The sequence below is a fragment of the Bactrocera oleae genome, chromosome 2 (assembly GCF_042242935.1).
Source record: "Bactrocera oleae isolate idBacOlea1 chromosome 2, idBacOlea1, whole genome shotgun sequence".
Lineage (NCBI taxonomy): Eukaryota > Metazoa > Arthropoda > Insecta > Diptera > Tephritidae > Bactrocera > Bactrocera oleae.
The window spans coordinates 50,275,549-50,292,808 of record NC_091536.1 but is presented as its reverse complement, the minus strand read 5'-3'; the positions used below and the strand labels follow the sequence as shown (position 1 = coordinate 50,292,808).

The 17,260-nt window shown below is 37.1% G+C and overlaps 1 long non-coding RNA gene across 2 annotated transcripts; it reads right to left on the bottom strand.

Annotated features, from left to right (window-relative positions):
• Positions 1–8,463: 8,463 nt before the first annotated feature.
• LOC118682780 (uncharacterized) lies at positions 8,464–16,614 on the bottom strand. 2 transcript variants are annotated; one of them, XR_004978595.2, is made up of 5 exons: positions 16,345–16,614; positions 10,191–10,303; positions 10,011–10,138; positions 9,807–9,942; positions 8,464–9,731 (listed from the first exon to the last, which is right to left on the bottom strand). It is a non-coding gene; the product is annotated as an uncharacterized lncRNA (long non-coding RNA). The 2 variants fall into 2 exon arrangements; XR_004978594.2 differs by lacking the exon at positions 16,345–16,614 and adding an exon at positions 16,160–16,307.
• Positions 16,615–17,260: the final 646 nt, after the last annotated feature.

Genomic DNA, 17,260 nt, shown 5'->3' with positions numbered 1-17,260 from the left:
ACAATTTTTTCATGGAATCACTCATTTTATACTGTAATGTATTGCCCAGTTTGATCAATGACCTTTTGCCATCTTTCAGGCAGCATCATAATTCCACGTCCATAAAACTTCTGGTTTTTATTAGCAAAAAACTGAATCAGATACGATTTGACATCATCATCATTATTGAAACTTTTACCATTCAAGAAGTTTTGTAAAGATCGAAACAAAGAGTAATCCGATGGTGCAAGGTCAGGACTATATGGTGGATGTGGCAAAACATCCCAACCAAGCTCCAATAATGGTTGCCGAGTGACCAAAGCTGTGTGTGGTATTGCATTGTCATGATGGAATACAACACCTTTTCGATATATAAATTCGGGCCGCTTTTCTTCAACTGCATTGTTTAATTTCGTTAGTTGTTCAATGTAGACAATTGATCGTTCGGTTGGGTGGTAAGAGTTCAAAGTAGACAATTTCTTTATAATCCCACCAAACTGATAACAAAAAATTCTTCGATGATCTTCGTTTGTTGGTTTCCTGTTTTAAAAATAGTTTAATTTAATAAACATTATAAAAATCAACAATTAAGTATAATACATAATACAACTTTTTTTCAAATGGATAATTGACAGTAAAAGCAGAACAAAGTTGCTATCATTTTCTTAAGAGCCTTGTGCAAAAACTGATGTAAACAAACGCATGCCCGGGATTTTGCATCTCTCTTTAACACATGTTTATTCGGAATTGATTCACTATATATCTACATTGCTCACTCTCTTGCCTTTTCCCGTGTCATTGCTGATAATAAATCCATCAAAGCTGAAAACTGTTAGTTATAACAGAAAAGCTATCATAGCAGCAATTTGTTAGTTATGACTGTAAATTTATCACAAGTGAACAATTCTTTTGCGAAGTATATAATACAATTTTGATTTCTTTAATAAATTGAAAACATTTAATAAAAATTAATTATAATAATACACAAACAATGTAAAAAAGGAGTGCAACAAAAATATAATTAAATAATAAGTTATGAAAAGAAATTTACATTTGATTCCCTGCTTGCTTCACTCAAAAGCTCTGCTGTTCGTCTTTCTTCAGTTCATGTACATTTCAGAATTTAAAAATGCCTTAATAAAAATGGAAATTAACTAAATATTTAATTGGATTTGAAACTTAATAATAACTTACGTATATTATATTTGAAAACTTCTTTCTTATTTATTAATTTTTTTAACACGAAAAGAGTTATTGCACAAGAGCACGCACCACTTTTGGTTTATTGCACGGAATAACAGCTACATAGATACTTTACAACTTCTCGAAACTCCTATGGAAATGTGTGCCGTCTCTTTTCGACGTATATACTTGTATTAAAAAATTTGCTTTTGGAAAAATCGTAAACATTGACAGTTATTTTACTGTTCATTTGACTGTCAGTGGTGACAAGAATGCCGATTTGTCAATTGACGTATGTAAATGTATTTATTTAAAAATATTATAACATTTTTCTGTATATTTCACTAAAATAAATTAAGTTTATTTCACGAGTTGAGAAATGAATAGGACTTCATCTTCCATCATTGTGTTCGAGTAGAAAGTTAGGAAATCAATTAATGGGTGATGAATCTGAAACAAACACGTAACGGAAATTTCTTTAAAAGAAAAAAAACCGTAAAAAATACTACTCGTTTGAGATTTCTTTATATATTTGAATAATTGAAAGTAGGAACTGTTGCCCGAGTTATTTACATTCACAGTGAAATGAATTAGAGCAATTTTTAAACTAAATTTACTCAAATTATGAGAAATCATTATTGTGTTTTGTTGTATACGCTTACAAGTATAAGCGATTTTATATAGAATGCATTACAACTATATTGAGGAGTATGAAAAGAAATCGTTTTTGGACTATAATTAACATTTTTTATCTATTATATCGATATTATTAAACATCTTTAGCTTAAAAATAATAAATATTAACAATTAAACATAAATTTTTATAGAGATTCTTATATTATACATATATAATTAAATTATGTTTCTTTTCTTCTTATACTATTTAATTTCTATCATATATTTATACAATAATGTCTTATATAATAACAAATTATACATTTAGTTTAAATTTTCTAAATTAGATTATTTACATATTTTTCTTAAAATAGTATTAAAAACTACTGTCAAAATTTTATTTTTGCACTAAGTCTGAAAACTTTAGTTCGATATAGGGACACAAATTCTGTCATGATAGTTGTGTACTGTCTTAAAAGTAAATGCATAAATATGGGAAGGATCCATGTTTGAAAATGCCCAATAAATTTTTGTCCCTGTAGACATTAAACATATGTTAAAATCTCCAAAAAATAGCACATTTTGATTACATAACTCAGAAGTAAGGACTTTCTGAAGTTCTACAATTAAATGTCTGACAGAGTAAGCTGAATTTCTGTATAGAACCAGAATATTAATACTAAAACATTTAAACAAAACCGCTTATAAAACCTTTCGGCCTAAATAAATTTTATTTACAGCCTCTGGTTCTATAGAGCTAGCAATACTATGCTCGTTCGGTTTTTATCTAAGAGATGGCGTTATTGACTATAGTACTAGTGTTACGTGTCGCATCATGTCATATATACGCTGAAAACGTGTTTATTCGCGCTAAAAGTTTGTCTTTGACAGTTTTTCGATTGATTTACTCAGTTCGTTGTGAGCGCTCGTCAAAGATGGACACCAACAAAGAGAAAATTCGCTTTATTCTACAATTTTTTTTCGATCAAAACGAAAAAGCAGCCAAAGCGGCTGAAAACATTAATTTAGTTTATGGGCCCGATACTGTAAACGAACGTGTAGCACAAAAGTGATTTGCTAGGTTCCGTTCCGGTAATTTCGATGTCAAAGATGCACCACGCGTCGGGAGGTCTGCCGTCGAGAATTGCGATAAAATCATGGAAATAGTGGAAACAGACCGTCACGTGATCACTTATTTAATTGCTGAGGAACTAAAGATAAGAAGATAAAGAATCGCAACAAAATCGACCCGGTTCTGAAGCGGATTGTGACTGGCGATGAAAAATGGGTCACTTATGACAACATCGAGCGCAAACGGTCGTGGTCAAAGCTCGGAGAAGCGGCCCAGATGGTGCCCAAGACCTGGTTGACGTCCAGGAAGATTTTGCTGTGTGTTTGGTGGGATTGGCAAGGAATCATCTACTGCGAGCTGCTCCCCTATGGCCAAACGCTCAATTCGGCCCTCTACTGCCAACAACTGGACCGCTTGAAGCCAGCACTCATCCAGAAGAGGCCATCGTTGATCAACAGAGGCCGCATTGTGTTCCATCAGGACAACGCCAGGCCACGCACGTCTTTGGTGACTCGCCAGAAGCTCCTGGAGCTCGGATGGGAGGTTCTAATGCACCCACCTTATAGTCGGGACCTGGCACCAAGTGATTACCATCTTCTCCTGTCCATGGCGAACGCGCTTAATGGTGAGAAGTTGGCCTCAAGTGAGGCCTGTGAAAATTGGCTCTCCAAGTTTTTTGGCAATAGGCACGCAGTCTTCTACGAGAGGGGTATAATGAAGTTGGCATCTCGTTGGCAACAAGTTTATGAACAAAACGGCGCATATTTGACTTAAATCGGACAAATGTACACAAAGTTATCATCTTTTGAAAAATCAATAAAAAACCGAACGAACTTTTTACTTTACCTAATATAATGCCCCGTTAATTTCTGTTGCTTGTTTCCGTGCTATCTATCCTCAGCTCGTCAAATTTTCTCATGGATAACTCCAAGTTTCTACAAAACATAAAATATCTGAAGATAGCATCAAACAGCCGACTTTTATATCATTATTGTGAGCGTGAAGACTCTGAACATTATGGAATAAAATTTGATGTCCAGATGTTGGGGAAATCATTAAATAGAAACTTGTAGTCAGAGCAATTTTTGTGTTTAATTCCCTCAGTTCCCTAAATACAGGATCCGATTCAGAAAATTTGTTAGAAGGAAAAAAAATCCTATCATGATTAAACCTTCTGCAGTAGTAGCTCGACGACAAGCTGTTGAAACGCTAGGCCTTCTGGGTGGAAAATGAACAACAACTTTATTAAATGTAACCCTAACCTTTATGTACAGTTATTCCCTCAGCCAAAACAACTGAAAAGTGATAACTTTCAATTGAAATTCGTTCATTTCTTTTATATTGAAAAGATTTTAGAACTTTTTCAATTGGTGTCCAATAACTTTCTAGAGGGTGAGGCTTTTTGATCGTGCAATTAAACCAACAGAAGGTTCCGAAAATTTAATAGACAGAATTGTTCGAAAAGAACAATTTAATTTAATTTAATAACCCAACGATTACCCTCCTCCCGCCCAACCGACGCGAGGGGCGCAATCCGCATACGTGCGGAATTAGCCGAGTCAGAAAAGGCAAGAGAGTTTTTTAAGTGTTGAGATCTAAAACTGCTCAGCTACAGAAACAAAAATTTCAACAGCTAAGATCTAAAGTTACAATATAATAAATTGTTACATTTTCATTTATTAAGAGAAAACAATAAAGTCTTTTTAATTTTGAAAAGTGAGTCAGATAAGTCAAATGTGCTGGAATGAGAATTAAAATCATGACATATACGGCGGAATGGCTCGTTTAGTTCAAAATTTGATCTACAGGATTTTAGCAGTAAAGGTCTAAACTGCCTCGAAAGGCGAACCGGGATATTAAATTTAATTTCAGACAAGAGAAAAGAACTGCAAACAGTTCCATTCAAAAGTTTCACTAAGAATGTTATGCCAAGCATTTCCCTACAACTAGAAAGTGTGGATAGATTAATAAGTTTTAAACGACTAGTGTATGGAGGTAGACTTACCCTAGCATCCCATCGGAAATGCGCTAAGGCGAAAAGTAAAAATTGTTTTTGAACCGACTCTAACTTGTCAGAATAGATTTGGTAGCTAGGGTTCCATACCACAGAGCCATATTCCAATATAGGTCTAACCAAAGTTGTATAAAGTGTTTTAGTAATATACGGATCTCTAAATTCTTTAGACCAACGTTTAACAAAACTGAGGACAGCTTTTGCTTTCAAGACCATGGTATCAATATGAAGACTGAAATTAAGCTTAGGGTCCATATTAACTCCCAAATCAACATAGTTTAAAACTTGCTCTAGAATATGGTGTTTTATTACATAAGAAGAGGGGTGCACAGATCTACGGGAAAAGCACATCGTCTTACATTTATTGAGATTCAATGGCAAATCATTTCTATCACACCATGCAACCAAATTGTTTAAGTCTGTTTGCAACAGACACCTTTCCTCAGTTGAAGTGTATGATTTAAAAAGCTTTACGTCGTCAGCGTATAATAAAATTTTTGAGAATTCTATTACTGAAGAGATATCGTTAATAAACAACAAGAACAGAATCGGGCCAAGATGACTACCTTGCGGAACACCAGAAGAAACATTAATTGTATCTGAAGGTGTATCCTCAAATATCACTCGTTGTGTTCTATTATAAAGATAGGAAGATACCCATTAAAGGAATCTTGGCTGAAAGCCCAGCAGATCAAGTTTATGTGTGAGAATCGAGATATTTACTTTATCGAAAGCTTTGCTAAAGTCTGTGTATATAACATCCGTATGCTTATGTTCCCTAAAACCCAATGATACATGGTTTACAAATTCAAGTAAGTTTGTTATAGTCGAGTTCCCTTTACGAAATCCATGCTGAGATGAGGAAATTAACGGAGAAATCGAAAAGGTTATATGGTCAGTGATGATAGCTTCAAAAAGTTTAGGTATAACTGATAGTTTTGCGATACCTCTATAGTTTTCAATGTTGGATCTAAATCCACTTTTATGCAAAGGGATTATAAATGACTGTTTCCATATTGAAGGAAATATACCATGTTTAAGAGAGGAATTAAATATCCTTGTCAAAGGCAAGTAAATATATTTGGCACTATTTTTTAGGAAGCATGAGGGTATCATGTCTGGGCCATAACTAAAAGATGGTTTTAACTTATTTAAATTAAAAAGTTCGTCTTCTTCAGAAATAACTGGAGCGTTAATTAAAGTATTCGAATACAGCCCTTGCTGATAAGAAAAAGTTTTGGAAGAATTATTACAGTAGTTTGACTTGAAAAATTCTGCAAACATATTGGATATAATATCATTGTCACTTGAAATGATAGATTTGTATTTCATTGCGGACGGAAATTTGGAAATCCTGCGTTTGGAGTTGACGAAATCATAAAACGATTTTGGATTACTTACAATATTTTTTTTTACTTTATTTAAGTAATTATTATAACATTTTTTGTTTAGGTCAAAATATTATCGACGCAATAGAGAATATTTAAAATAGTCGACAAGTGAACCGGTTTTTTTAAAATGTTTAAAGGCTCGAGTTTTTCTGTTTTTCAATTTATATAACTCTTTCGAAAACCACGGACTTATACTTTTGCTTTTATTAACAATTACTATTGGAACATACTTTTCAAATAATTTCATAATAATGTTATTAAAATGAGAGACACTCAATTCAATGTCACCATTATAATTAGGCCATGTTATTGTAGAAAGTTCTGTATTTAATTTTTTAAATTAGCTTTTGCAAAGTTAAACCGAATACAGAAGCACGAAGTTTGATGATTATTATCCCGTACAATGCCTGAGACTTCGACAGATATTTCCAAAGCAGGATGATATGAGTCCTCTGGTAGAACAAGAGGATTACTCTGAATAACGGAACACTTTGCAGAGGTCAACGTATACTAAATCTAAGCATTTGCCAAATTTATTTGGAATCAAATTAATTTGGTTCAGACCCAACTCGGACATTTTTTCGAAAAACTCATTAAAACATGACCGATTGCAAATCGGCACGATATAGTCATCGAAATTTTTCCACGAAGCACACGGTAAATTGAAATCACCTAATACAATTATTGAATCTGCATTATTTACCATCGAGGTAGCACTATTTATTAAAGAAGCATGCTGCATGTATACAGATAAGTCCGAATGGGGTGGTATATAAGATAGGGTTAAATAAATGAGGCAACTATTAACGTATACTCTAATGCATTTAAATTCAAATGAGTCGGTCCCTGGAACAAGAATATTTTCAGATGGGATAGAGGAATGCACGGCAAATAGAACACCTCCACCGATTCTGTTCAGTCGATCACATCTAAAAATTTGAAATTCATTATCAAAAATGTGAGGTTTTAACCAAGTTTCTGTAAATCCAATTATATGGAAATTAAAATTGGAACTGTTCAAATACAAGTCAGTTAATTTTGTATTAAGACCTCTAACATTTTGATAAGGAATGCTTAGCGAATTTCTACCAATCAGTTTTTTATATCGGTGGTTGCTTTTGGTAATTTAACAATGTTTTCCTCAGTTTGACTTCTAAGTTTAGGTTTAAATTCGCGTACAAAAGTCCCAGGTGGCCAGAATGAACTATCTAAGATCTTTTTGAATGTTTCAAGAGATACGTCTATTTTAAACGATGATATACTTCTATCATAATTGAAGTTAAATTTACGTATATTGATATCATCGATTTTTAAACGTGACGAAATGTAAGATTTAATGTCCTCCACCAAGGTATCTTTGGCAAGTCTCGAAATAAATATAGACTTTATAGGTGGAATAACTATCAAATTATTAACTGATGCTACTAAGTTAATAGGTGGAGCCTCTGGAATTGTGAGACACTTATTACTATTAGATAGAACTTTTGGGGAATTGAGCTCTTTGGAAGTTGACGGCTTATCACCTTGAGGGCAAGGAGAAGAGAGATTTATTAGGTCATTGGGAGGAGACGTTCTTTTCTGAACAGAAGAACTAAGTGTTACTTCATCGGAAGGACGTTTACGCTTAGGAGCAGGTTTAGAGGATTCGTGAGAATCATTCAGGCACTTAAAAGATTTGAACAATTTTTCATAGTGCCTAAATTTTTCAGTGAGGGTTACAAGATCACGACCGATTTCGTTAAAGCCATTGCGTGTCTCTCTATAAACTTTAAATAGATCGATTTCAATAGATCTACAATTTAAACAGGACCAACGCAATCCCTTACAGTCGATAATAGAATCTAAGATTCTACCAGTCAGTCCAGCACATTTAATATGGGCAAGCCCATCACAAAGCCAGCATGAAACGTAGCGATCTGACTCGCCTTTAATGTTACAATTGGGGAAGTTACAAGACATAATAAACCACAAGAATGAAGATCAAATAAAAGAGTAGGTAGAACAAAATTTAATAGTTAAATAATAAATTAGTGTGTTAATAAAATATTAATAATAATAAATTCAATTAAGAACAATTTTTTTTTATCAAAGTTTAAAACGAAGACAATTTGAAGAAGCAATATAGCGAGCAGTTTTAGAAGCACTGTAACAAATAAAAAGCTAAACGCAACACAGTTGTGAATAAAGAAGTAAATAAGATAAACAAAGTGAGAAAATAGAATAAATCAAAAGAATAAAACAAAATGAAACAAAAGGCTGACTCGGCACCAAAAATTGGAAAGTTTAAACTTTTTAATACTTTTTAATACCGCACGAAACAGAACATTTAATACTTATCATGAAACTGAGAGTTTAATCACTAAAAATTTGTATTACCACGGTAATAAAAATCTATTAAACTTCAAGAATTTTTTAAAATAAAAACACAAATGTACACAGCTAAAAAATTACAGCTTAAGAGCTTGAAGTGTTGCTACCAATGGAAATCAATTTACATAAGTTGACCAGCTGCCTCATTAACCAAGCCATCACACGTGTTTATATTCACTGTAATCATATATTTGGTGGAGGTTTTTAGTGTCAATTCATAGGGCAGTCTCGGCGTTCCAGAAGTTTTGAAAAGTTAAACTTTTTCCAAAATATTCTCACTTTCACTTATACCAATTCCTTTAACTGAGTCTTTTGCAGTTGACAGGATAGCATCAGTTGGGATTCGACTGAGCTTAAGGGCATTGAAATTATTTGTCTCTTCATTGAACCAAAATAAATGTATGGCATCATCGGGAACTTTCTCGAAATTAACTACTCGAGTTTCAATGAGTGATATGTATGTCCTCATTTCTCATAGTATCAGATGCCATATGGTTTAATGCAATTGCAAAGGCCTGATCCTCCCGTTGTCTCATTATTTCCTGTTAATTCAAAGTATTTAAATAACTCCCACAAAAGGGAACCAACTAAAGTGCAGTATGCATCATTGGGATTAGGAGAGAATATCCACCTATCTCCAACAGATGAGAGTTGCTTCAAATCACCAAACACGATGATCGGTATACCACCGAAGGGGCTGTCTGTTTTCAAAGTTCGATAAGTCTGGAATACAATAAATTAACTGCGTCATTGCTAAGTGGCCTCAAATCTCTATTCAACAGATTAACAGGTTAAGATAATATTGAATGAAGGATCATTCCACCTATTTCGAATGCTGTTTTACCCGTAGAAATGCAAAGAAGAACTTTTAAGGAACTTGGATTGGATCCAGGTTTAGAATTCTAACGATGGTTAAGAGCTTGATATATTGCAGATATTAAACGACTCGTTAATACATCTTTTTGGCGTCCCGCGCTGCACCATCAGTAATGAATAATGTTAGAGATTCTTGGTTTGTTGGAGATATTAATGATTTCCTTTAGACGCCGCACACCCAATTGTATGTTATTTGACGGCACACCAGCAAAATGAAAAGGTTTAGTGTCACCTAAAAAACAATAACAAAAATACAAAAATTAAATAAATAAGTAGTTAATTTAAGAATTTACACGGCAATGCTTACCTGGACACACGCTTATGATGTGAAATAATAAAATAGCCAACCAAACACTGAAACAGTAGTGCGGCGTTCTCATTGGTCTGTTTCGAAAGATGATCGTTGCCTACCACGATGACACATCCCTGCAAGGTTATACAACCTAGAGGAGGCCAGAAAATGTAAGTTATTGGGGTAACCAACCTTAAAGCAGAAAATAATCCAACCTACCTTGGAACCATCATTGGGAAATATCTTACTCATTTCCAGTTCGGACAACGCATTGCCGCTCTCGCTCAACTCTTTGATCACATCATTGGTGAAAGCCTTCGAGATTCTGGTGACAACACGAGCTAAACCTGTGAAAGAGTTATATTAATATTGTTTGATTTTATTAATTTGTTCCTGTACTAGTCTTCAGGCCCACATTATTCTTGATTCAAACTAAGATAATGCCATCCTTTTGAACTTTCAAACTGATGGGGAAGTAATCGCTATTTCTTTGGTTATCACAATTGTTGGGACTAAAAAGATAAAAAAAAAAGAAAATAATAAATTCGCAATCAATAATGAAAGCGCTTAAAGTAAAACTTCAACAAATAAATTTAATAATAATTATAGTAATAAATTAAATAAAACTTATAGTTTTTAATTTTTATGCAAACTAATGAATGCTAATTTACTGTGTTAAACACACTTTGCACAGGGGTAGGGCTGTGCTCAGGCTACTACCGGGTTCACAGCTCGTCCCACACTAAGGTCAGCAGCGAATAATAATACGCAGCCCCCGACCAAGAGCTGCAGGAGAGGAGGGCTTGGTTCAAAAAGCCTCATGCGCCCAATGAACCTCCGGCGAGGAGGCGAATAGATGCCGCCTGTCCACAATCCCCACCTGGGTTGCATCGAAGGAAAACCTACCTATGAGAAGCAGGCAAAAAAGCAACAAAGGACCAATCCAGCGATCAGCACTCAATGTACATAGACGTCACAGAAACTACGGGCAAGCGCCCATCAGAATCGAGGCCAGTAAGATTCTGATTATGGTATACTGGAAACACGGAACGGATTAGGTAGACAAGGGGCTGGTGAGAGCAGCATTCTGTCACCTCAGTAGGTTAGAGTGAAATCTCACCGAAATGGCTGACAGGCTAATGCTGTAATCACCTCCGTCTCGTTAAAACCCTGGCAGGTCTTCAAGTACGTTCTATGCACGTCGCCATTATATTGGCCGTATAGGTTCAGTTAAGACGAAATCCTGATTCGTACCCGAACCCGGCTCTGAACACAAGCTCCCATAAGGACTTGTGTCAACCCTTGCGTGGCCGCCCTGCTTGCATAATAACCACGGTGTTCACACAGGGCAGCTGTTACAACGTGTGGAGATAGCGGCTTGAAGCGGAGACCCAATAGCATAAAATTAATACACCAACACAATAAAGCCAACAAAAACCACAAGAAAAAGAACAATACGGAAAAACACAGCGAAACATAGACAACCAAGACGAGGAATGCGGCACAGCTTTCCGCAGGAGTCGCAGGATACTTAGGTCCCCTACACTAATCGTTACACCAAAACAACCGGACAAAGAAGGAAAGACAGAGAGAAAGACGGACAGGGAAATTGCGTCTCCACAAGCAGGAACCGCAAAGCAAACAGCAGCGGGGAGCACTCCAACTGTCATCACAGCAGAACCTCGTGCCATTCAAAATTCACCGAAGGAATAGTACATTACCCAAATGAGACGGGCAGAAGAGGAGTCTCTAGAGAGGTGCAAGGGTATCGTACAAAAAATGAAGATGGCGAAAAGAATGTTAGCATGGATGTCAAGAATGAAAAGTCACAGCTCGACGAACTCTTTTACTTAATCAATAGTTATCGCAGAAACTAGCGTATCGCAGAAAAAGAACCAAGACGGGGGCATCTAAGCAGACCCCAGAGTCAACAACCTCTAAGCGACGCGCGACAAGCCCTGTGGAACTTCGCGAAATAGTGCGACCGCGAAACGAAAAGGACTGGCGAGAGGCAAACAGTTCTGCCTAAAAAAAATTAAAAAACCCCAGGCCGATGGAGGAAATGTTACGGAAGCACTTAAACAGGTAGAAGTAAGACCACAATAGAAGAACACAGCTGCAAATCTGAAAACAAATAACAGGATCAAGCGGCAATCAGAGGCCGTGATCATTAAGCCAACAGAAGGTAATACCTACGCCGAGGTCCTAAAGAATATCCGGAGCAACTTGAATCTTAAAGAATCAGGTGTTAAGGTCAAAGAAATCCGCAAAACAAGAGCCGGGGCGATACTACTAGAACTGGAAAAGAGGCAAACTACAAAGGCCATATTCTGCGAGGCATTCAAAACCACCCTTCGAGAATCTGAAATGGTGGCCGACCTTAAACCAAAGACTAAGAGGCGATTCAGGACTTTAACGGAGACATCAAGATAAACTTGACATCACCTAACACAAGAGAGCAGGTAAGGGCGTACATAACGCTTCATAATGAGAAAACAGAAGCGCTGATGCGACGGGCACGCATCAAACTTGGCTGGGTTTACTGTAGACTGCGACTCAAAGAAAACGCAAAGACCAGGACACTTAACTTGGGACTGGGAAGGACCGGATAGAAGAGGGCAAGGCATCTGCATAAAATGCGGCCAACCAGGTTACAAACTGAGAGAGTGCACAAAGCCTTCATCATGCTGCCTCTGTTCAGAAGCCAAACACGAACTAGTTGACCATATACCGGAATGCGTAGTATATAGGAAATACCTGAATAAATGAATATCCTACAGGCCAAAATGCACAGATGAAAGGCTGCTAACGCACTACTCTCCCAGATGGTGATGGAGAACGGCTATGATTTAATCGTCATAAGCGAACATAACAGGAAAAAAGTAAGTGGAACCTGGCTAGAAGATAGCAGCTCAACCGCCACTATATGGCTACCCCAAGAAGTAAAATCACCATCACAGGTAAAGGGAACAGCAACGGTTTCGTCTAGGCCAGTTGCTACCTTTTCACAATAATAAGCTGCTTCCTGACGCCAAGCGATAGCATACACGAATTCCAGAAAAAGCTCAACGACATTGAAGACACGACTAGGTCTTTAGCGGGCCATTTAATTGTCGCCGGAGACCTAAACTCGAAAGCCATAGAGTGGGGTACGATACGATACCGACTCGAGAGGTAAGCGCATACTAGATACTGCAGCGCGTCTCGATCTAATTGTGCGGAGACGCGACTACGTTTAGAAGACCGGGGTGTGAGGAAACTACACCAGACATCACCCTATGATCAGAACGTATGGCAGGCTAATTAAAGGAATGGAGAGTACTAGAAGTATACACTGGCAGCGATCATCAGTACATCTCCTTCGCGATTTACAACGGCATCTAAGATAAAAGCCAGAGAAGAAATACTTCGAGCCGAAAGTGGAATGTTTCGAAATTAAACAATTCGAAATTAATCTCCGCAATACACGAGCAGAACCCATCTAGCAGCTCTCCCAAAACCGCAATGAAAATTGTCGAACACACAATGCTTAATATAACAAGAGCCTGTAACAAATTAATACCCAAAGCTTCCCACGGCAAACACAAAGCGGCAGTTTATTGGTGGACAGATAATATCGCCCAACTTAGACGCACATGTCGTCGCACTCGCAGGTTGTATACGAGATCCAGGCGCAGAGGAGCCGCACTCCGCTGTCAAAATGGACCACATCGTAAGCGCACTATTTCCCACACACAAAAAAAAGGCTTACCGATCCAGAACAGACCATAAGACTTCAAACAGTGGCTGGTTCTAATCGGTAAGGGAAAAGGAGATCCCAACTTGCCATCAGCATACCGTCCACTATGCATGCTCGACACAGCGGGGAAAGCTTTATGAAAGGCTACTTAAACCCAGACTCGAAGCGGCCATCAACGAAGCTGGAGGACTCTCCCCTAGATAAAATGGATTTAGACCCGGCAGGTCAACCTAAGGATTTATTAGATGCGTCATCAAAAGTGTAGAAGCCGCACAGCGCAGATGTCATAAGTACAAATGAATAGTTCTGTTGGCGACCTTAGATGTTCGAACCACCTTCAACAGCGCTAGATGGGTGGATATAATCGACGCTCTCGAAAGAAGCTTCAGAATCCCCGACTACCTCAGGGCGGTGGTGCGGAGCTACCTTAGCAAGAGAAAATTGTTGTACCAAACTTGAGAGCGATCACGACAGATAGCGGTTACGTCAATAACAGCACAAGGTTCCATTTTAATCCCAGACTTGTGGAACATCAGCTTCGACGCCATACTAAAACTCGACAGACGAATATTATCTAATTGGCTACGCGGACGACATCGCAGAAAGCTAAACCAGGTAATGATACGGACGCAAGCATGGCTTGACTTACATAACATCCAGCTCACTACGGAGAAAACAGAGCTACTACTGCTAACAAACAAGCACGTACCTCTCGAAATAAGTATGCAAACGACTACGGATATTCTAAAGACGCAAAAGGCGGTAAACTACCTAGGCGTCAGACTGGACCCCAAATTAACTTTTTGGGTACAAATCCAGCACGCCGCAGGAAAGCCAGCGAAAATAACCTCCCAACTCAGCAGACCATTGGCCAACATTGAGGGGGGCCTGCCAAGAAAAGAGAAAGCTCCTAATGTCCACGACCATCATCGTCCTATTATACGGAGCAGAGATTTGAGCAGATGTGCTAAAAAAGAAAAATCAGCGTAAGGTATTGGCCAAAGTACACCGCACCGCAGCCCTTACAGATTGACGGCCAGACTCATAAAAGATGTAACCTTATGGACAAGCCGGAAATTTGAGGAAGTCGACTTCTACACGACACAACTGCTATCCGGGCACGGATACTTCAAAAAGTATCCCCACAGAATGAGAATAGTAGAAGAGCCGCCATGCCCATACAACGACGCGACAGAAGACGACGCTGAACACACATTCTTTGAATGTACGCGATGGCAACGGGAACGTAACGCCGTAGAAGACCGGGTTGGTCCAATAAACACGGAAAATTGAATCAGCGTCATGCTGGAGCGCGAAGAAAACTGGGGGATCATCCAGAAATTGGCTGCAACTTTGCTACGCAGCAAAAAGCGGGACCTGGACGCAGGTGTGCAGATGTAAATCTCTGAATGAGGAAAATGGAACGCCATCATGAAGTGATGCAAACGTGGTTCCAGGGTGGGTTCCGTAGAGGGGCGGTTTTTAGTGACCTGCAAGCGGCACACACCGCTGCTGCGACGACAGCAGTGATGATGCGGAAGGCATTTTCCACCCCCTCACCCGCAAAAAAAAAACAACAATTTGCGCACAATTTTATTTTAAATTTAGTTAAATTCAACTGCAATCCAAAAAACATAAAGATATTCATAATATATTAGTATATAATATCCATATACAAGGTGCGTTCCAAATTAAATAGGACTTTTAAAAAAATACAGAACAAATGTTTTTATCGGCAAAATCAATTAATTTTATTCAAAATGGTCTCCTTCTGCTTTAATACAGCTTTTTGCACGGTCCAAAAGCATGTCGAACGAGTGTTTAAGCTCGTTGCCCGGTATGGCCGCCAGTATGCCGGTGCAAGCCTTTTGAATGGCCTCCACGTCTGCATAACGCTTTCCTTTCATCGGCAAATGCATTTTCCGAGAAGATAGAAGTCGCACGATGAATACGAGGTGTGGTTGATTGTTAAAATGCGATTTTTGGTCAAATAATCGGCCACAAGCGTCGATCAATGAGACGGCGCATTATCGTACAACAAACGCCAACTTCCATCTTCGCGATATTCGGGCCGAACACGTTGAATACGGTGCACCAAACGCTTCAAAACTCCAAGGTAGAATACCGCATTAACGTTTTGTCCGGGTGGAACAAATTCTTTGTGGACAATACCCTTGGAATCATAAAAACAAATCCGCATTGTCTTCACTTTTGATTTCTCCAGGCGCGATTTTTTGCCCACATGTTCATCGTCATTTATGTCCTCACAACCACTTTGAAAACGTTGAAACCACTCGTGCACTCTGCTACGGGATAGGCAATCATCGCCATAAACTTTTTTCATCAATTGAAACGTTTCGGTAAAAGTTTTACCAATTTTAAAACAAAATTTAATGTTGGCTCTTTGTTCGAAGCTCATTTTCGCACCGATGACAAAATAGCTTCACTTCCAATAAATGAAAGGTCATGAAATTTTTACTGGAAGTCGATAAAGGATAGCAGATTCTAACGCACTAGTCGACATATAGATGGCGCCACTAGAGTTTACTTTATTACATTTTTACTGTTTACTTTGGAACGCACCTTGTAAGATATTTTATTACAGCAATTTTAACATAACCATACTTACCAAATTGGTTTCTCACTATAAACTTTTCATATACATATATATGTACATATTATATAAACTCTTTGTAAAAGTATATAGCATTATATCACAATGATCTTCATTTGTTGGTTTCCTCATTTAAAAATAGTTTAATTTAATAAACATTATAAAAATTAACAATTAAGTATTATACACAACTTACTTACAGCTGTTCAAATTTTTTTTCAAATGGCTAATTGACAGTCAAAGCAGAACAAAGTTGCTATCATTTTCTTAAGAGCCTTGTGCAAAAACTGATGTAAACAAACGCATGCGCGGGATTTTGCATCTTTCTTTAACACATGTTTCTTCGGAATTGATTCACTATATATCTATACTGCTCTCACTCTCTTGCCTTTTCCCGAGTCATTGCTGTTAATAAATCCATCAAAGCTGAAAACTGTCAGTTATGACAGAAAAGCTATCATAGCAGAAATTTGTCAGTTATGACTGTAAATTTATTACAAGTGAACAATTCTTTTGCGAAGTATATAATACAATTTTGATTTCTTTAATAAATTGAAAACTTTTAATAAAAATTAATTATAATAATACACATACAATATAAAAAAGGAGTGCACCAAAAAAATAATTAAATAATAAATTATGAAAAGAAATTTTCATTCCCTGCTTGCTTCACTCAAAAGCTCTGCTGTACGTCTTTCTTCAGTTCATGTATATTTCAGAATTTAAAAATGCCTTAATAAAAATGGAAATTAACTAAATATATAATTGGATTTGAAACTTAATAATAACTTACGTATATTATATTTGAAAACTTCTTTCTTATTTATTAATTTTTTTAACACGAAAAGAGTTATTGCACAAGAGCACGCACCACTTTTGGTTTATTGCACGGAATAACAGCTACATAGATACTTTACAACTTCTCGAAACTCCTATGGAAATGTGTGCCGTCTCTTTTCGACGTATATACTTGTATTAAAAAATTTGCTTTTGGAAAAATCGTAAACATTGACAGTTATTTTACTGTTCATTTGACTGTCAGTGGTGACAAGAATGCCGATTTGTCAATTGACGTATGTAAATGTATTTATTTAAAAATATTATAACATTTTTCTG